At 39.1% G+C, this 17,808-nt stretch overlaps 1 long non-coding RNA gene across 4 annotated transcripts in view; it reads right to left on the bottom strand.

The window, feature by feature from the left end:
* Positions 1-17,808, bottom strand: part of LOC138837129 (uncharacterized) — a 58,961-nt gene that overhangs the window by 21,374 nt on the left and 19,779 nt on the right. For 2 of the 4 annotated variants that reach the window (XR_011375197.1, XR_011375196.1), the window contains exon 3: positions 17,413-17,488. This is a non-coding gene — a long non-coding RNA (uncharacterized lncRNA). Of the gene's footprint in view, positions 1-2,940; positions 3,075-17,412; positions 17,489-17,808 lie in introns of all 4 variants that reach the window. The other 2 variants (XR_011375195.1, XR_011375198.1) reach the window with 2 other exon arrangements.

Here is a 17,808-nt window from a genome sequence, read left to right as displayed (position 1 = left end):
AAACTTCACATGGAAAATTAAAACACCTAGACTTGCCAAAAGAAATCTAGGCAAAAGAAACAATGTGGAAGCAATCATTATACCAGATTTCAAGCTCTACTGTAGAGCCATAATAACAAAGACAGCTTGGTATTGCCACAAAAACAGACCCGAAGACCAATGGAACAGATTAGAAGATCCAGAAATAAAATCACTTACCTATAGTCAGCTGATATTTGACAAAGGAGCCAAAGATATACAGTGGAAGAAGCACAGCCTCTTCAACTGTTGGTGCTGGGAAAACTGGGCAGCCACATGCAGAAAACTAAAAGTAGACTCCCAACCTGTCACCATGCACTAACATCAACTCAAAATGGATTAAAGACCTTAACATCAAACTTGAAACTCTGCAACTGCTACAGGACAGAGTAGGAGAGACACTTGAACAGGCACAGGCACAGGCAGGGACTTCCTGAACAGAGTCCCAAGGTCACAACAAATTGGAGAGAGACTCAATAAATGGGACTTACCTTAAAATAAAGTTGCTGCACAGCTAAAGACATAGCTACCAAACTAGAAAGACAGCCAGCTAATTGGCAAAAAATATTTACCAGCAATATATCAGACAAAGGCCTAATATCCATTATATACAGGGAACTCAAGAAACTAATCCCTCCCAAATCTAAGAAACCAATCATTAAATGGGCAAGGGAGCTAAAGAGAGACTTCTCAGAAGAGATAAAAATGTCAAAGAAACACATGAGGAAATATTCATCATACCTGGCTGTAAAGGAAATGCAAATAAAAACAACCCTGAGATACCACTTTACCTCAGTCAGAATGGCCTGAATCCTAAATTCAGCCAACAACAAATGCTGGAGGGGATTTGGGGAAAGAGGAACCCTATTGCACTGCTGGTGGGAATATTCACTAATACAACCACTTTGGAAAGCAGTCTGAAAGTACCTCAGAAAGCTAAATATAGACCTCCCATATGACCCAGCCATACCACTCCTACACATCTACCCTGAACAACAGGAACCAGGATACAAGGACACATGCCCCTCCATGTTCATTGCTACACTGTTCACAATAGCCAGGATATGGAAACAACTCAGATGCCCCACTACCGATGAATGGATCCAAAAATTGTGGTATCTATGTACAATGGAATATTATGCAGCCATTAGAAAGGAGAAAATAATGGCATTCACAGGGAAATGGATGGAACTAGAAGAAATCATGTTGAGTGAGGTAAGCCAAGAGCAAAGAGACAAACAGTACATGACCTCCCTGATATGTAGATGTTAAATCCAAAATGCAAGGAGATACAACAAATTAAACACAACTTGAGAAACAAAGGACCTTCACTCATCTTGTCATATCATTAGTAAATGACCCCATGTTGTTGACCACATATATTATATATATATATATATATATATATATATATATATATATATATGTATATGCGCACATCTGAGGGAAGCTAGGAGGAGGACACAGAATCAGGGGAAAACTTACAACAAAGTGGCCCATTAGCTGCACTGGACATTGATAAAAATGAATTAAGCAACCCAAAGACAGCGATGTGAAGGGAGGAATGAGAGGTAAAGAAGGAACAGCTTATACCAAGCAAAAGGAAAGAAATAGTTGTATTGTCAAAGCTCATAGAATCCACTAAATAATGACAATTTGCCTTGTGAAGGTTAAAATGTGTTTGTGACTTTAACTAAGTATCACTATCTCACAATACTGTGAAATTTATGTAATCAATATCAATAAAAATTATTAAAATACAGAAAAAAAAGGTTTAATTTGGGTCATGATTCTGGAGAGTCAAAGTCCATTATTGGGCCACCCACATGTCAACCTCTGCTGATGCCCTTTTGTTGGCAGAGTTCCAAATGCCCCATGGCACTTGGCAGAAAGAGACAGGAAGCACGTGTGTGTGTGTGTGTGTGTGTGTGTGTGTGTGTGTGTGTGTGTGTGTGTGTGTGGTGTGTGTGTGTATCTTGTGGTCTAACGTACTTTTCTTATAAAGCCACCAGGATTCAACTGTGGAGACTCCAACCCACTAACCTTATCTATCAGTACTCACTGGTCCCTTCTCTCCACACCATGATCTGATTAAATGTCTACTCTCTTAATATATCACAATGATGACTCAATTTCAGTACGTGAAACCTTGGAGGTCACATTCAGACCATATCCAAATCATAGCAATAGTCAGTCCCATATGTATATTGTATATGTTTATTTTCAGACTATGTCTCCATCCTTTAATCAATTTTCTCCCCTGGAATATTATGAGAAAACTTGCTTAAGTTGTAATTGTGTCCACTTGTACTTCCCTTACTACCTGACTTATAAACAGATACTCTCAACTCAGCCATAACCTCCACTCAACAATGGGACAGCTACTACCAAGGTGACTCCCCAGAGAGGGCAGAATGAGGACAAGCACATACACACTCTGCTTCAGCTGTGAGCACAGGTTCATCCCTTCACTTACCTCAACCAAGGTTAACAGTGAACCATAACACTCAAAATGTTGCGGACAACTTAGAAATATTCTAGGGGAACTGGAACACGCAAAAGTTAGAACACAAAATGGAAATTTGAATATTTGTCCTGTAGTCAACCAGCCACCACTTTGCATTGAGGATTCCATGCAGCCATTTCCATATTTCACCTTAACATGTCACAATGATGGAGTATGTCCTCTTTACCCAGGCAAATTCACTAACTGCAAGAAAAAGGATGAAATCCTTCCCTATTGGAGTCCAGGACTTCTTTGCTTGTGACTTCCAGGAAACTGACAATGGGTCCTTTGATTACTTCAGAAGAGATTTCCCCATTCTCATTCTTTAGTTGGAATAATGTATCTAAAGCAAAGCCAGCGGTTGACTGTACACTTCCTAAACCCATGCTCACTAGATTATGAAAGGCATCTATTACATGTGAGACGTTCACCACGTGATCCACAGAAGACCGCAATCTAGTTCAGTTTCATTTCAGTCTTTGAGGAGACACTGGGGAGGAAATAAGACCTGCATACATCCCCTCTGGCAGGGTTCTAGTCTCATGATTTCCTGTGAGGAAATAACAGAATAAAAAGGAATCTCTCAAAAACAATTCTTTTCAAGTCAGGAGAAAGACATTTTTTCTTTTAACTCTGTGGCAACCTCATTTTAGAAAGACATAATTTGATTAAGATAGCTAAATGAAATTTAATAACTCAATCAGAAACACAGAGTTGCTCATATAATGGTCAGGTACTTGTTGATAATAAAAGGATTTTAAAAGATCATCCAAGTAGCCATACCCAGAATGAAGTGGATGGTGATTCCAGCTCAAGGACAAATTCTAGCTCCCATCAATGCAGAAATCTCTCAGTACTCTTCCAAATCTTTCAACTCAGTGATTCCATTCTCAATACCCATGATTACTGAAAACATATCCCACACAGTCCACGACTGTTCACAGCAGTTCTGTTCATGGTGGTCCAAAACAAAGAAATTTACTTTGATTACAAGCCATGGGTATTGCTTCTTATGTGAAACCATTCAACAATCTCCTGTACAATGTTAAGAAGCTAGTGAATGAGAATGAAAAGGGGGAGAATAAATGGAAGAAGGCAGAACAGAAAGGAATGACAGCCAGGTAAGGATGGTGAGTGAAAGAGATGCCCATGATTTCTCCATCATTATATCTGTGTCTTCATCTTTTCTATCCTTCATTAAAAGGGGATATTTTTATATATAAAAAGTGAGGACATGGGCTGGGAAGGTGGCTCAGTGGTAGAGTGCTTTCCTTGCATGCATGAAGCCCTGAGTTGGATTCCTCAGCACCACATAAGCAGAAAAGGCTGAAAGTGGCAGTGTGGCTCAAGTGGTAGAGCGCTAGTCTTGAGATGATGAGCTGAGGGACAGTGTCCAGGCTGAGTTCAAGCCCTGGGACTGGCAAAAAAAAAAAAAAAAGTGAGGATCACCAAAAATAATTAGCTTGATCAAAGCTCTAGTGTTAATCTACATGAGACAGGCTTTCAGACTTCCGTTTTCTGTTAAGATAGATGTTAAGATAGATGTAAGATTTACTACCCAGATCTCAGACAAGAAAGAACTTGATGCTCAGTACTAGCTAAGCACTCAGCAGTCTAGCTATAAACTTTATCCGGTGAGTTGCTTTGCCCAAAGGCTCTCTCTTCCTGGGGTAGCAGCCATCTGGAGGCTGTGTGTGGTAGACCTATGAGATCTTGGGAATTACTCTCCTAGCATTCTGTGCCAGGTCAGATAAGACCTTTTTTTTCTTCTGTCCAATCTGCTTTCTCCCTTTCTTCTCTTACTTTTCACTAGTATTGTCCTTAACAAAGCATCTCAAAGCTCTGTCATTCTTAGTTTCTAGAGAATTCAGCCATGACATGATCATTTTAGTTTCATGCAGAAGAAATAAGACAGACCAACAATCCTGTACTATTCTACTAAGACAATTTCAAGTTATTTATTATTTTTATTTTTTATTGTAAAAATAGTGTACAGAGGGGTTACAGTAACATGAGTAAGGTAATGAGCACATTTCCTATTGAGCATTGTTACCTCCATTGTTTATCCCCTACCATCCCTTCCCTCCCCATCTTCCTGCCCCCCAATTGTAAAGTTTGTTTTCAACACAGTGTCTTGTACATCTCATTGTTACAATGGGTCAACTTGTATCCTTATGTCAGCATTTTGTTATTTCCCTTCCCCTCCCCAAATTAGAAAAATGTATACACAAGATGCAGGGCCGGGAGGAACATACAAAAGAAACAAAAAAAATCACATAGTACATTTTAAATATGTTAAAAACAATAGCAAGCAAGAAAAAATCAGTTGTGTTCCTATCTTGGGGTTCATTTCACTTAACATCATCTTATATGTATATAGTTTTTTACTTTTTCTGCTTGTCCTAGTCTTATACTAGTTATTGCAAATAAGGGACACACCACATTTTCTTGATCCATTCATCTATTGAGGGGCATCTGTGTTTTTTCCATATCTTAGCTATGGTAAATAATGCTGTGATAAACATAGTTGTGCTGGTAGCTTTCGTATACCCTTGTTTGTGATTGTTTGAGTAAATGTCCAAAAGTGGGATTGCTGAGTCTATATGGAGTCTTTTGAGGAACCTTCATACTGCTGGGTTGAACAAGTTTATACTCCCACCAACAATGCAGTAGGGTTCCCTTTTGGCTACATCCCCTCCAGCATCTGTTGTTATCAGAGTTCTTGATTATAGCCATTCTAACTGGTATGAGGTAGTATCTCAATGTTGTTTTAATTTGCATTTCTTTTATGGCTAGGGAGGTTGAGCATTTCTTCATGTGTCTATTGGCCATCCTTCTTTCCTCTTCAGATAAGTTTCTCTTTAAGTCTTTAGCCCACTTATTTATTGGGCAGTTGTTTCTTTGAAGATTTGTTGTTGGGGGACTTAGTTTTCTGAGTTCTAAGTATATTTTAGATATGAGACCCTTGTCTGTTATATGGCTAGTGAAGGTCTTCTCCCAATCCGTGGGCTTTCTATTGATATTGCTAGCTATGTCCTTTGCCATGCAGAAACTCTTCAGTTCCATGCAATTCCATTTGTCCAACCTTTCTTTGATTTGTTGTGTTTCTAGATCTGTATTAAGAAAATTTTTGGCCTGTGCCAAGGAGCCCTAGAATTTCTCCTATTCCTTTCTGTAATGTTTTCAGGGTGTCTGCTTTGAAATTACTTATGATTTTAAAAAAAACACCCCAAAGATGTTTTGTTTGTTTGTGCTAGTCCAGGGTTTGAACTCAGGGTCCTGATGCTGTCCCGAGCATTTTTGCTCAAGGTACTGTTCTATGACTTGAGCCACAGCACTATTTCTGGCTTTTTCTGTTTATGTGGTACTGAGGAATCAAACCCAGGGTTCGTGCATGCTAGGCAAGCACTGGCTTTGAGCTTAAAAGCTCAGGGATAGTGCCCAGGCTCAGAGTTCAAGCCCTTTGACCCACAAAAGAAAAGAAAAGAAAAATCACAGCTTGATGCTCGACCTAAGGCCTTGTATTAAAAAACAAAAAACAAAAAAAACATACACATTGTACACATTGCTGTTCTTCCTGGTTTTCCCATGCCTACTAATAGCCACTGAGCTTTTTTTTTTTTTTTTGGTCAGTCATGGGGCTTGAACTCTGGGCCTGAGCACTATTCCTCAGCTCTTCAGCTCAAGGCCAGCACTCTATTACTTGAGCTACAGCACCATTTCCCGTGTTCTGGTAGTTTATTGGAGGTAAGCATTTCAGGGACTTTCCTGCCCAGGCTGGCTTTGAACTGCGATCCTCAGATCTCAGCCTCCTGAGTGTAGTTAGGATTACAGGCATGAGCCACTGGCCCCCATCTTGCCCCTGAGCTTTTTAATGTGAGCAAAGCAGATTGTAAAAGTATGTATGCTTTCCATGACATGCTGTTAGAAAATACGTGCAGTTGTTGAAGAAACGTGAACATAATTCTTCAGTCCTAGGTCACATTTCTTCAGCTCTTTGGAAAAGGACTTATCTCTGGTCATATATATCTATATATATATATCTATATCTATATCTATCTATCTATCTATATATATATATAATTTATTTTTGGTTGGTCGTGGGGCCTGAACTCTGGGCCTGGGTGCTGTCCCTTAGCTCTTCAGCTCAAGACTAGCCCTCTACCACTTGAGACACAGTGCCACTTCTGGCTTTTTCTGCTTATGTGGTGGTTGGGAATCAAACCTAGAGCCTCATGCATGCAAGGCAAGCGCTCTACCACTACCTTCCCAGCCCCCTCTGATCATATTTTCTTTTAAAAAAATTGTTATACCTTCCTTTCTCTAAACCTATTTATATACCACTAAATCAAGATTTGCTAAGGCATCACATTTTCATTTGATTCCAATCCTACACAATAATTTCCCATTTGAAACAACAATTATTTTATCAAGAAGAAACAGCTGCAAACATAGCAATTTCTCTGAACTACCATTAACTGAATACTGCCTGCTGTCAAGCCAGATGTGTAGCTCTAAATACTGAGTTCTCTGTTTACACATGCAGGACGCAGGGAAAATGAGCAGGCTAATGGCAAGGCCCTGAGATGAAGTTTATCTCCCTCTGTGTACTTTAGCTTTGGACGTGGAATATCTATCATCCCTCTCTGTACCTCCTTCCTCGACTTTAGTTCTCAGAAACGAGTTGTATCATTAGAGATCTTGGGTCTATATCTGTCCTTCCTGAAAATTTTGGTATTATGAAAACTCATGCAGCTTCTTTCCTGTGATCTCTGTAAACTTCTGGAGTTTTGTCCTCTAGATGTTTTCCCACTTACTTTTGCATAGGCTTTAAGAGAGAGAAGACAATGAGAAAGGAAATCTAGAGTTGCTGCTCCTGAGTTGTGAAGGCAGTTTTGGGTTAGGAGTCAACAGGAGGGAGAGGGGCGGTTAAGAAACAACTACTTCCATGTTAAAAAGTATTGAGAATAGCAGAGGTGTAGGCAGAGGGTTGTCCAATGCATTGTCTGTACCTGTTCAAAACTGTGAGAATTAGGATGATTCAATTAAAGATAAATGTTTTGCACTGGGATGGAAGAAGATGAAAGGATGACTAGAAGTGTGAAGATGTGAATACTCTCATGTTTTAAAGTAGGTGTGCACTGATGGAAAGTACAATTAGATTTTTTTTTTTAAAGCATAGTGATGCTGTTCAAAGCCAGCTTGGGCATGAAAGATCCCAAGCAATGGTGGGCCATGGTGGTATGTCCTTTATCTGAGCTATGGGGGACACACAATGGCTGGGCACAGAGGGAGCACTTATCATCCCTGGTGACACGAGAAAGCATGAGTAGGAGGAGTGAAGCCTAGGCTGGACTGCATATAAGGAGAGACCTTACCTTGAAAATAACCAAAACAAAAGATGCTGGAAGCTCGGTGCTGGCAGCTCTTGCCTGTAATCCTAGCTAATCAGAAGGCTGAGGATTTGAGGATTGTCATTTAAAGACAATTTGGGCAGAAAAACCAATACTAGCCTGGGTAGGAATGTCTACAAGACTCTTACCTCTAATAAACCACCAAAAAAGCTGGGCGCTGGTGGCTCACGCCTGTAATCCTAGCTATGCAGGAGGCTGAGATCTGAGGATCATGGTTCAAAGCCAGCCCCAGCAGGGAATTCCATGAGATTCTTATCTCCAATAAACCACTCAGAAAACTGGAAGTGGAGCTGTGGCTCAAGTCATAGAGTGCTCACCTTGAGCTGAAGAGCTGAGGGACAACACCCAGGCCCAGAGTACAAGCCCCACGACTGACAAAAAACAAACAAACAAACACAAGAAAGCTGGAAGTAGAGCTGTGGTACAAGTGGTAGAGCACTATCCTTGAGCAAAAATGCTAAGAGACAGCACCCAGGACCTGAGTGCAAGCCCCAATATCAACACACACACACACACACACACACACACACACACACACACACACACACAGATCTGGAGATGTGACTAGAATAGTAAAGCACCTACCCCTCCACCAAAAAATACCCACCATGAATCCACTTTTCATATTTTAGCATGCATAAAGTTCTTTAGGAAATAGCGTTATCTTGTGGTAGAGACAAATTTATTTGAAGTTCAACAATTCCTTTAGTTTTATATCAGAAGTATGTTGGTAGAAATATTCAGTGCTGCTATTTTGCTTTTCTTCTATGTTGATCATTGTTAATTCTGTTGCAGTTTTATGAAGGTAATAGCAAATCTAAGAAGCTGATACATCCATTAAAAGAGTATCATGGCTAGGCACTGGTGGCTCACACCTATACTCATAGCTGCTCAGGAGACTGAGATCTGAGGATCACAATTCAAAGCTAGCCTAGGCAAGGAAGTCTATGAGAGTCTTTAATTAACTACCATAATGGTAAAAGTGAAGCTGTGGCTCAAGTGATAGAGTGCTAGCCTTGACACAAAAGCTCAGGGACAGTGCCTAGGCCCTGAGTTCAATTTCCAAGACTGGCACACAAAAAAAGTATCATGATCCAAGAAAGACTCCTCCTTGTCTAAAATTTAGCATAGATAGATTTAAAGTCTAAGAAAATGAGGTCAGGGTTACATATTTAGTCCAGTGAAAAGGGAACTAGAACTGCCCAACTCCCATTTAAAACTACCTCGATAATCAAGTAAAAAAAGAAACAATAAATAACTGGTAGTGAAATATCTGACATATAACCTTTCTACTGTCTGAAGTTGCTATTCTATAAAAAGGGATGATTTTTTTCTTGATAAAGTAATATCAGAAGGTTGAAATAGTGCTGCATTGTGAAATTCAGGTTTTCAAGACAGGGGTGTTATTATTCCAGGACAGGGGTGTAATTAGTAATCGTCACTTGGAAATTATCACACATGGGTTCAGATTCTACTGTGTTCCATAAATGAACGTCTTATATGTTTAATATATAATTTTCAAAAAATAATGTAAATGCAGATTGAAATGTGTAAATAACTCTGTATATAGAAATATACTTTTTTTGGTAGTACTGAGCATTACCTCAAGCTAGCAATCACTTGAACATCGAGCTATATATTTTCATCTACCTTTCTTTACTTTTTTCCTGTTCATTAGAAAAATTCTTCTCTTATTTTTACATTATTTTTTCTTTTTTTACATTATTTTTTCTTTTAGATCTGTCTGTTAATGATGAGTTCTTTCAACCAACACTCTGTCTCTTAAATAAATGTGTTTTTTTTGTTTTGTTTTGTTTTGTTTTTGTCGGTCGTAGGACCTGAACTCTGGGCCTGGGCGCTGTTCCTCAGCTCTTCAGCTCAAGGCTAGGGCTCTACCACTTGAGCCACAGCGCCACTTCCGGCTTTTTTCTTTTTGCTTATGTGGTGCTGAGGAATCGAACCCAGGGCCTCAGGCATGGAAGGCAAGCACTCTACCACTGAGCCACCTTCCCAGCCCATATGGAAGATTCTTGATCTCACCCCAAGTCAGGGAAATAGAAATGTAAGGTTTCTGCCAACTGATAATCAAAATGTTTATCTCTTTACAATATTCTTATTTGGTTAATGTGTGGGGAAACAGACCTTCCTCTAACAAGCTGGTAAGGAGTACATATTGCTACATGGGTTGGTAAGAATATATGGCAGTAGTTATCATCATCTTTAACTATTTCACTCTTAGTTATATTTATAGTCTAAAGAAATACTTTACATGTACATAAAGATGTTAATGGGTGTTCATGCTAGCATTTATAAGAGTGAAAACTTGGGAGAAAATTATGAATTTCTAACCATATGGAATTGGCTAAAATATAGTCATCCCAAATTTTGGATTTTAATATAGAATGAAACAATGCCTGTGATGAACTGGTAAGTTAAAAAAAAACAAATTGGAGAACAATATTTATTTTCTCATTTGTATGTAAGTATATTTATATATACATATATACACACAAATGTACATCTATATGCGTAGATGAAAATGAACAAAGAGGGTTGGGAAAGTGGCTTAGTGGTAGAGCGCTTGCCTAGCATGCATGAAGCCCTGGGCTTGATTTCTCAGTATCGCATAAACAGAAAAAGACAGAAGTAGCACTGTGGCTGAAGTGGAAGATTGCAAAAAGAAGCTCAGGGACAGTGCTCAGGCCTTGAATTCAAGCCCCAGGACTGGCAAGAAAAGGAAAATAAACAGAAAAAGATCTGTAAACATATATACAAAGTATTAAAAGCACTCAGTAGAATAATGGAAGCAAGTCAAATAAAGACAGAGATACTTAAAAGTTTTGTATGTCAATATTTAGAAAAAATTGGAGATATATTCATGCATATCTGCTTAGGACAAAGTATATCACATTTTTAAAATGTTTTGAATAAGGCTTAGTCTAATAAAGAACTGGAAAAAGAAGCAAGGCATGGTTGTACATATCTGTAATCCTAGCTACTAGAATAATTTACACAAGGTTCTGTCTGAAAAACAAACTAAAAGCAATAGGACTAAGGATGTGGCTCAGTTGGTAAACTGTTTGCCCTGAGTCCTTAGTACAGAGAAAGAGAGAGAGAGAGTAATAAAAAGACATACACATACACACATACATTTTCTATTCACTAGTTCTGGGCATTTGGCTGATTCCACAGCTTGGCTACCATAAGCAAGACTTTGATGAATATAGATTTGCAGGTGTATCTTTCCTATGTGTTCATTCCCCCTTCTCATGTTCCACCAAAGTCTTTTATACATTTATCCAGGTTGTAAGAATTAATGGTAATTATCTGTTTACAAATATGTCTCTTCCATCCAGACTGTAATGTTCTTAAAGACAGAGATCGTGTGCTATTTCCCTTTGTAACTCCGGTACCTAGCTACCGTAGCCAAAAATAGGTAAACATTTAGGTGAATGAGCAAAGTAACAAATATAGACTACTATATATAGTAGTAACAAATATAGACTACTATATATAGTAGTAACAAATATAGACTACTATTAGGAAGGAATGATTGTAAATATACAACAATTCTTTATGTTAGGAATAACATAATGATTAAAAACTCAGGTTTCAATCATTTGGAAGGCAAAAATATGCTGTGTTGATTCTAGCCTAATGCTCTATGATATTCAATCACACAAATGCTAAAGAAACAATATTTTAATTAATAAAGACTCAAGTACGACATTAAATATGAGCACCCATTGGCATACTTAATAGAAAGTATGGATTTATGAAACATGTGCAGCTTTTTTTGTTTTTTTTGGGTCTGGTCGTGGGGCCTGAACTCTGGGCCTGGGCACTGTCCCTCAGCTCTTCAGCTCAAGGCTAGAGCTCTACCACTTGAGCCACAGCGCTTCTTCCGGCTTTTTTCTTTTTGCTTATGTGGTGCTGAGGAATCAAACCCAGGGCCTCAGGCATGCAAGGCAAGAGCTCTACCACTGAGCCACCTTCCCAGCCCCATGTGCAGCTTTTAATGTGCTTTTTACACCATTTATTGCTGCTTTTCCCTTCCCATTATACAGAGAACTACCCTCAAGCCAGCACTTTCATATTCTCAAAGCTATTCTGAAACTTGTACAATTACTTTAATATTAAATATCTAAAATTTTATTTGTTAAACAGTATTTTTGGCTCACTTAATTATTTAGCCAATGGAGCTAATTACCACTTGATTTTCATGATCATCTTGGTATTTGCTGTCATAGAGTTTTCCCATAAGGCACAGGATTTGTGGTGGTTTCATTATGCATTTCCCAATACCCTCTGAGATAAACTCAAAATTTACATCCCTAATGTACCCTTTGACAAATGGTAGCTTCCTAAGCAATACACCTCAAGAAAACCACATCAGGAAGACTAACTCCAGGCCTCTCTAAAAGTTGTAGATATATGGAATTAAGTTTATTTCATAAGCTGACAAGTGAAGACCCTGAGATAGGATTTCCGGCTTAAGATTTCCACTTGTCCTCTAATTGTGGAAACTTCATGGCCTAGGAAGATAAAAGCATAAGCCATGCTGTAATTGAGATGAGTCAGCATATTTTGATTATTGGAGTTGATGGGGCAGCTATGAGTCTAGTCAAATGGCTCGATGCTCATCACTGAGAGTTTTCAGGCAATGGAAGACTGAGTTTGAATACAATGTCAATGTTAGTTGTTTGGTTTGGTTTTATTTATTTTTTTAGGAGAGACTTTTGGGCAATATCATGTGAGTTACAGTGCATATATGAGCATGAAATGGGGCAAGAGCAGCCTCAAGCAGGACATCAGTGCCTCACATCTATAATTCTAGATGCTCTGGGGAATTGTGCTTCAAAAACAGCCAACTAGAAAAGTCTGAGAGACTCCATCTCCAAGTAAACAGTGAAATGGTTGGGGCTCAAGTGGTAGTACGCAAGGCCCAGAGTTCAAGCCCTAGTATCAAAAAAAACCAAACAAACAAATGGCAGAGAAAGAGGGATCAGGACTTGACTACACTGCATATAATACAAATCCTGTGTAAAAGTTTCTATTTTGTTGATCCCTGATGGGGCGGGGAAGTTGGACAAAGTATTTTTACTCTAGACAGGAGGAGCTATTGGCAGTACTGCTGAGTTCAAACCCTCCTTCAGTAAGATCTGTTGCAGTTATAACCTCTTAGGTTATAACTAATAAAACTTTCTGTCATCAGGACTTGGTGCATAATTTTCTAGACCCAGTGCAAAATGCAAATGCAAGGTACGTTAGACTTTCATGACACTACCAGCAAGGCATGGGCCACTTAATCTTGGGACCCTGTGCAACAGCATGGGTCACATAGCCCTGAACCTGATAGAACCATTTTATGGTAGACATGGGCTTTTGAAATGTAGCTTATAATTGTGAAACTCAATTGTATGTCATTTTCACTTAAGTGGCTACATTTGGTTAGTACCTACCATATTCAACAATGGCAACATCAAATAGGGTCGACAATTGTTTGGAACATATTACTTAATCTTGTCTGCTGGAAAATGGACATAATATTTTGAGCTATGTAAGCCAGGCTGACCATAAACTCACTATGTAGCACAGGGTAGCCTTGAACATTCTATCCTCCTGCCTCTACCATCTGAGTGCTTATAGGCATGTATGATTATTCCCAGCTAACAATGAATAATTTCTTTGTGTAAATATGCCCCACATATTTCATGGAACACAATTTCACTTAAAATTATTAAAAATAAGTTATGCTGCCATTTCTCTGAACTCATCCTGACTGGGATGATGTATAATTCATATAAAAAACCAAGCACAATGAGTTAAACTCACAATTCCAGCTACTTTGGGAGGGAGAGATCCAGAGGATTGCAGTTTGAGACCCACCCAGACAAAATGTTAGTAAGATTCTAATTCAAACAATATCTGTCATCTCAGCTATATAGGGTATATATCAGGGAATCACAGTGCAGACCTACCTGGGCAAAAGTATTTTATTCCACTTAAAGGTAATTAAAAAACCAAAAAACGGCTGGCGACATACTTCAAATGTAGAGTGCCTAGCTGCCTAGCTAGCATGAAGCCCTGAAGTCAAATCCTCTCTTGCCAAAGAATAATAATGACAGTAATATTTCATGTAAGTCTGAAACATTCTCCTTTATGTACTATTATACCCAAAAGAGGGAGCACTATACATCTCTGAATCTCAGATTCTTTGATCCCAAAATGAATGTTGAAAGCCTGGGGATGCAGCATGTACATGCTAGTTTGCTGTTCCTAGCATGAAGCCCTTAGTTAGATCTCAGCATTGCAAAAAGCAAACAAGCAAACAAATAACATGGATGTTGGATTAGATTGTTCCAGAGGTTTAATGTACAGTAGAAGTTTGGGACACAGTCAATAGGAACAGACATTCAAGATTAAAAATCTTAACTCTGTTATTTGCTAGGTGATCTTAGGCACATTGTTTAATCTTTTTTCTTTTTTTTTATCTAGTCATGGGGCTTGAACTCTGGACCTGGGCCCTGTCCCTCAGCTCTTCAGCTCAAGGCTAGTGCTCTGCCACTTGAGCCACAGCGCCACTTCCTATTGTTTAATCTCTAATGCTTTGTTTTCTTTTCCTAAGTAAGAGGAAACAGTTATAAACCATATTTCATAAGCCACTGTGGAAGTCAAATGAGCTATCATTCCTAAAGTTCTTAGAACAGAGCCTGGCATATAGTTATGCTCCAGAAATGTTTATCTCACTATCATTCCAGCTCTGGCTTTCATTGTTTCTATGATCTTGAATGACAGCTATAAAATTCAGAGACTTAAGATTTCAGATTTATGGGGCTGGGAAGGTGGCTCAGTGGTAGAGCGCTTGCCTTGCATGACTGAGGCCCTGGGTTCAATTCCCCAGCACCACATAAGCAAAATGAAAAAAGCTGGAAGTGGCGCTATGGCTCAAGTGGTAGAGCACTAGCCTTGAGCTGAAGAGCTGAGGGACAGCGCCCAGGCCCAGAGTTCAGGCCCCACAACCGGACCCCAAAAAAAAAAAAGATTTCAGATTTAGTTGAAGAAAATGCCACTAGGAGGAACACTCAACTAAACTAAACTACTAAGTCACATATCTACTCAGAAGTTGGAGGTACTTAACGCTAGATTAGATTTAAATTGTTTGTTTTAAAATTGTTGAGTTTCAACCACTTCTACTGAAAATTGGATCTGCCAAATGTGATTGGCAGGCAGCCTTATAATTGATCTCCACTTGGGAATTCTCATATGAATCTGTTTTTTTCCACCCAGAAAATGGGCACGTTTGTCATCCAAGTTATTACACAGATGGTGGATTAATCTTCAGTGATGGAAGGAGCTATGAAAATAAATGTGTTTCTAGAATGAATAGTGTTTTCTTGCTAGAAGAACTACATGCCATTAATTTAATCCTGGGAAGATCAGATGTCAGGATCCAAAGATTATAGGGTAAGCAGTGATTTGGAGAGGCTGTATTCTTTTGTTTGGTTTTCAAAAGCTCAGATTCAAAAGCTAAACATTCAGCTTCTATTTTCTTTTTATGGCACTTGGTTCATTTTCTACAGAGGTTTAATTTGTTGCCAAAGAGACTCATTGCTAATTTGAATAATTATACACTAAACTGTAGGGTAGAGCTGAAATTGGGGTTGATTGAGAGGGCTGGAAACAGAGCAAGCTCTGGCTTGCCATAAGAATTACAGAATCCTATATAACAAATATGACATACAAGTGAGCATTTCCAATGGGTTAAATGTGCTTTTTTTTTTTTTAAAAAAAAATAGGAAATAAGGGGAAAAGCTCAATTTTACTCATGAGAAAGCAGAAAATTTATACTGTATTGAGATACTGTTTTTTGTTGTTGTTGTTGTTTTTAATCTATCATTCTGCCAAAACTAAATGTTTGACAACATACTCCACTGGCAAGTCTATGCAGAAACAAGCCCTCTTGTGTGTGTTAATAGAAAAATAAATTGGTATGCAATCTGGGAAAGAATTCAGCAAAATCTATCTAAATTATACATTAAATTGCATTTTTTTTGGTCAGTTGTGGGGCTTGAACTGTGGGCATGGGTGCTGTCCCTCAGCTCTTCAGCTCAAGGTTAGTGCTCTACCACTTGATCCACAGAGCCACTTCTGATTTTCTAGTAGTTTATTGGAGATAAGTCTCATGGACTTTCTTGCCTGGGCTGGCTTTGAACCTTGATCCTCAGATCTCAGCCTCCTGAGTAGATAAGGATTAAGGCATGAGCCACCAGCACCCGACTGCATATGATTTTTTTTTTTTGGGGGGTCCGGTCGTGGGGCCTGAACTCTAGGCCTGGAAGCTGCCCCACAGCTCTTCAGCTCAAGGCTAGCGCTCTACCACTTGAGCCACAGCGCCACTTCCGGCGTTTTCTTTTTTGCTTATGTGGTGCTGAGGAATCGAACCCAGGCCTCATGCATGCAAGGCAAGTGTTCTACCACTGAGCCACCTTCCCAGCCCTGCATATGATTTTTGACCCCCAAATCCTCGGATTTTGTCCTACAAAAATACCTGTACTCACACATTAATACATACAATATTTTTCTTTACACATTATAGTACAAGTCACATGCTAAAAAACTCACCTCTTCTAGGAACCCTATTACACTGCTGGTGGGAATGTACACTTATACAACCACTTTGGAAAGCAGTCTGGAGGGTCCTTAGAAAGCTAAAGATTGACCTCCCTTACAACCCAGTCATACCACTTCTGGGCATCTACCCTGAACAACAGGAATCAATATACAAGGACACATGTACCTCCATGTTTATTGCAGCACTGTTCACAATAGCTAGGATATGGAAACAACCCAGATGCCCCACCACAGATGAATGGAACCAAAAATTGTGGTATCTATACACAATGGAATATTATGGAGCCATTAGAAATGACAAAATAATGGCATTTGCAGGGAAATGGATGGAGCTAGAAGGAATCATGTTGAGCGAGGTAAGCCAAGAGCGAAGAGACAAACGGTACATGGTCTCCCTGATAAGTGGATGCTAAATCCAAAATGTTAGGTGATACAACAAAACTAACAGAACTTAAGAAACAAAGAACTCCCACTCATCTGGTTGAACCACTACTAAATAGTCCCATGCTGCTGATCACATGTATGGTGTATAACATGTGAACACCGTTATATGTTACAGACTGTGATAGACAATTTGCTCCAGGAAAGTTAGAATGAACTTGTGACTTTAAATGAGCATCATTATCCCACAATACTGTGAAATTCCGGAAATTATGTAATCACTTAATCACAATCAAAAAAAAAAAAAAAAAGAACCTCGGGGAAGGTAGGGAGGGAGGGGATGGTAGGGGGAAAACAATGGAGGGGGTAACAATGTTCGAAAGGAAGTGCACTCATTACCTCACTCATGTAACTGTAACCCTCTGTATAGTATCTTTACAATAAAAAAAAAAAACTCACCTCTTCTTGGTGCTGTATTGGTAGGTTATATACCCATCAGCACTGCAGTAGCTCTCTTGTCAGTGTGATAGAATGCCTGATATAACAGTTTAAAAGAACAAAGATTTATATAGCTCATGTTTCAGCCGATTATGGTAGATAGGCTGTGGTGGCGCAGAGGCCTGAAAGCAGAAAGGAATGAACTAGGGACCAGAAATAACCCTCAAAAGCATGCCCCCAGTAACCTGCTTCCTCCAGGTAGGTATGATATCCTAAAGTATCCAGAAACTTCCAAGTAATGGTACTGGCTGGGAACCAAATGTTCAATATACGAGTCCCTGGGGGTCATTTCATATTAAAGTCATAACAACCACCATCTAATTCTAGAACATTTCTATCCCCAATCTCTATGTCATT

Source organism: Dipodomys merriami, unplaced genomic scaffold (genome assembly GCF_024711535.1).
Source record: "Dipodomys merriami isolate MVZ:Mamm:240054 unplaced genomic scaffold, mDipMer1.0.p SCAF_263, whole genome shotgun sequence".
In the NCBI taxonomy this organism is placed as follows: Eukaryota; Metazoa; Chordata; class Mammalia; order Rodentia; family Heteromyidae; genus Dipodomys; species Dipodomys merriami.
The sequence above is the reverse complement of the archived record's forward strand: the minus strand, read 5'-3'. Positions and strand labels throughout refer to the sequence as shown.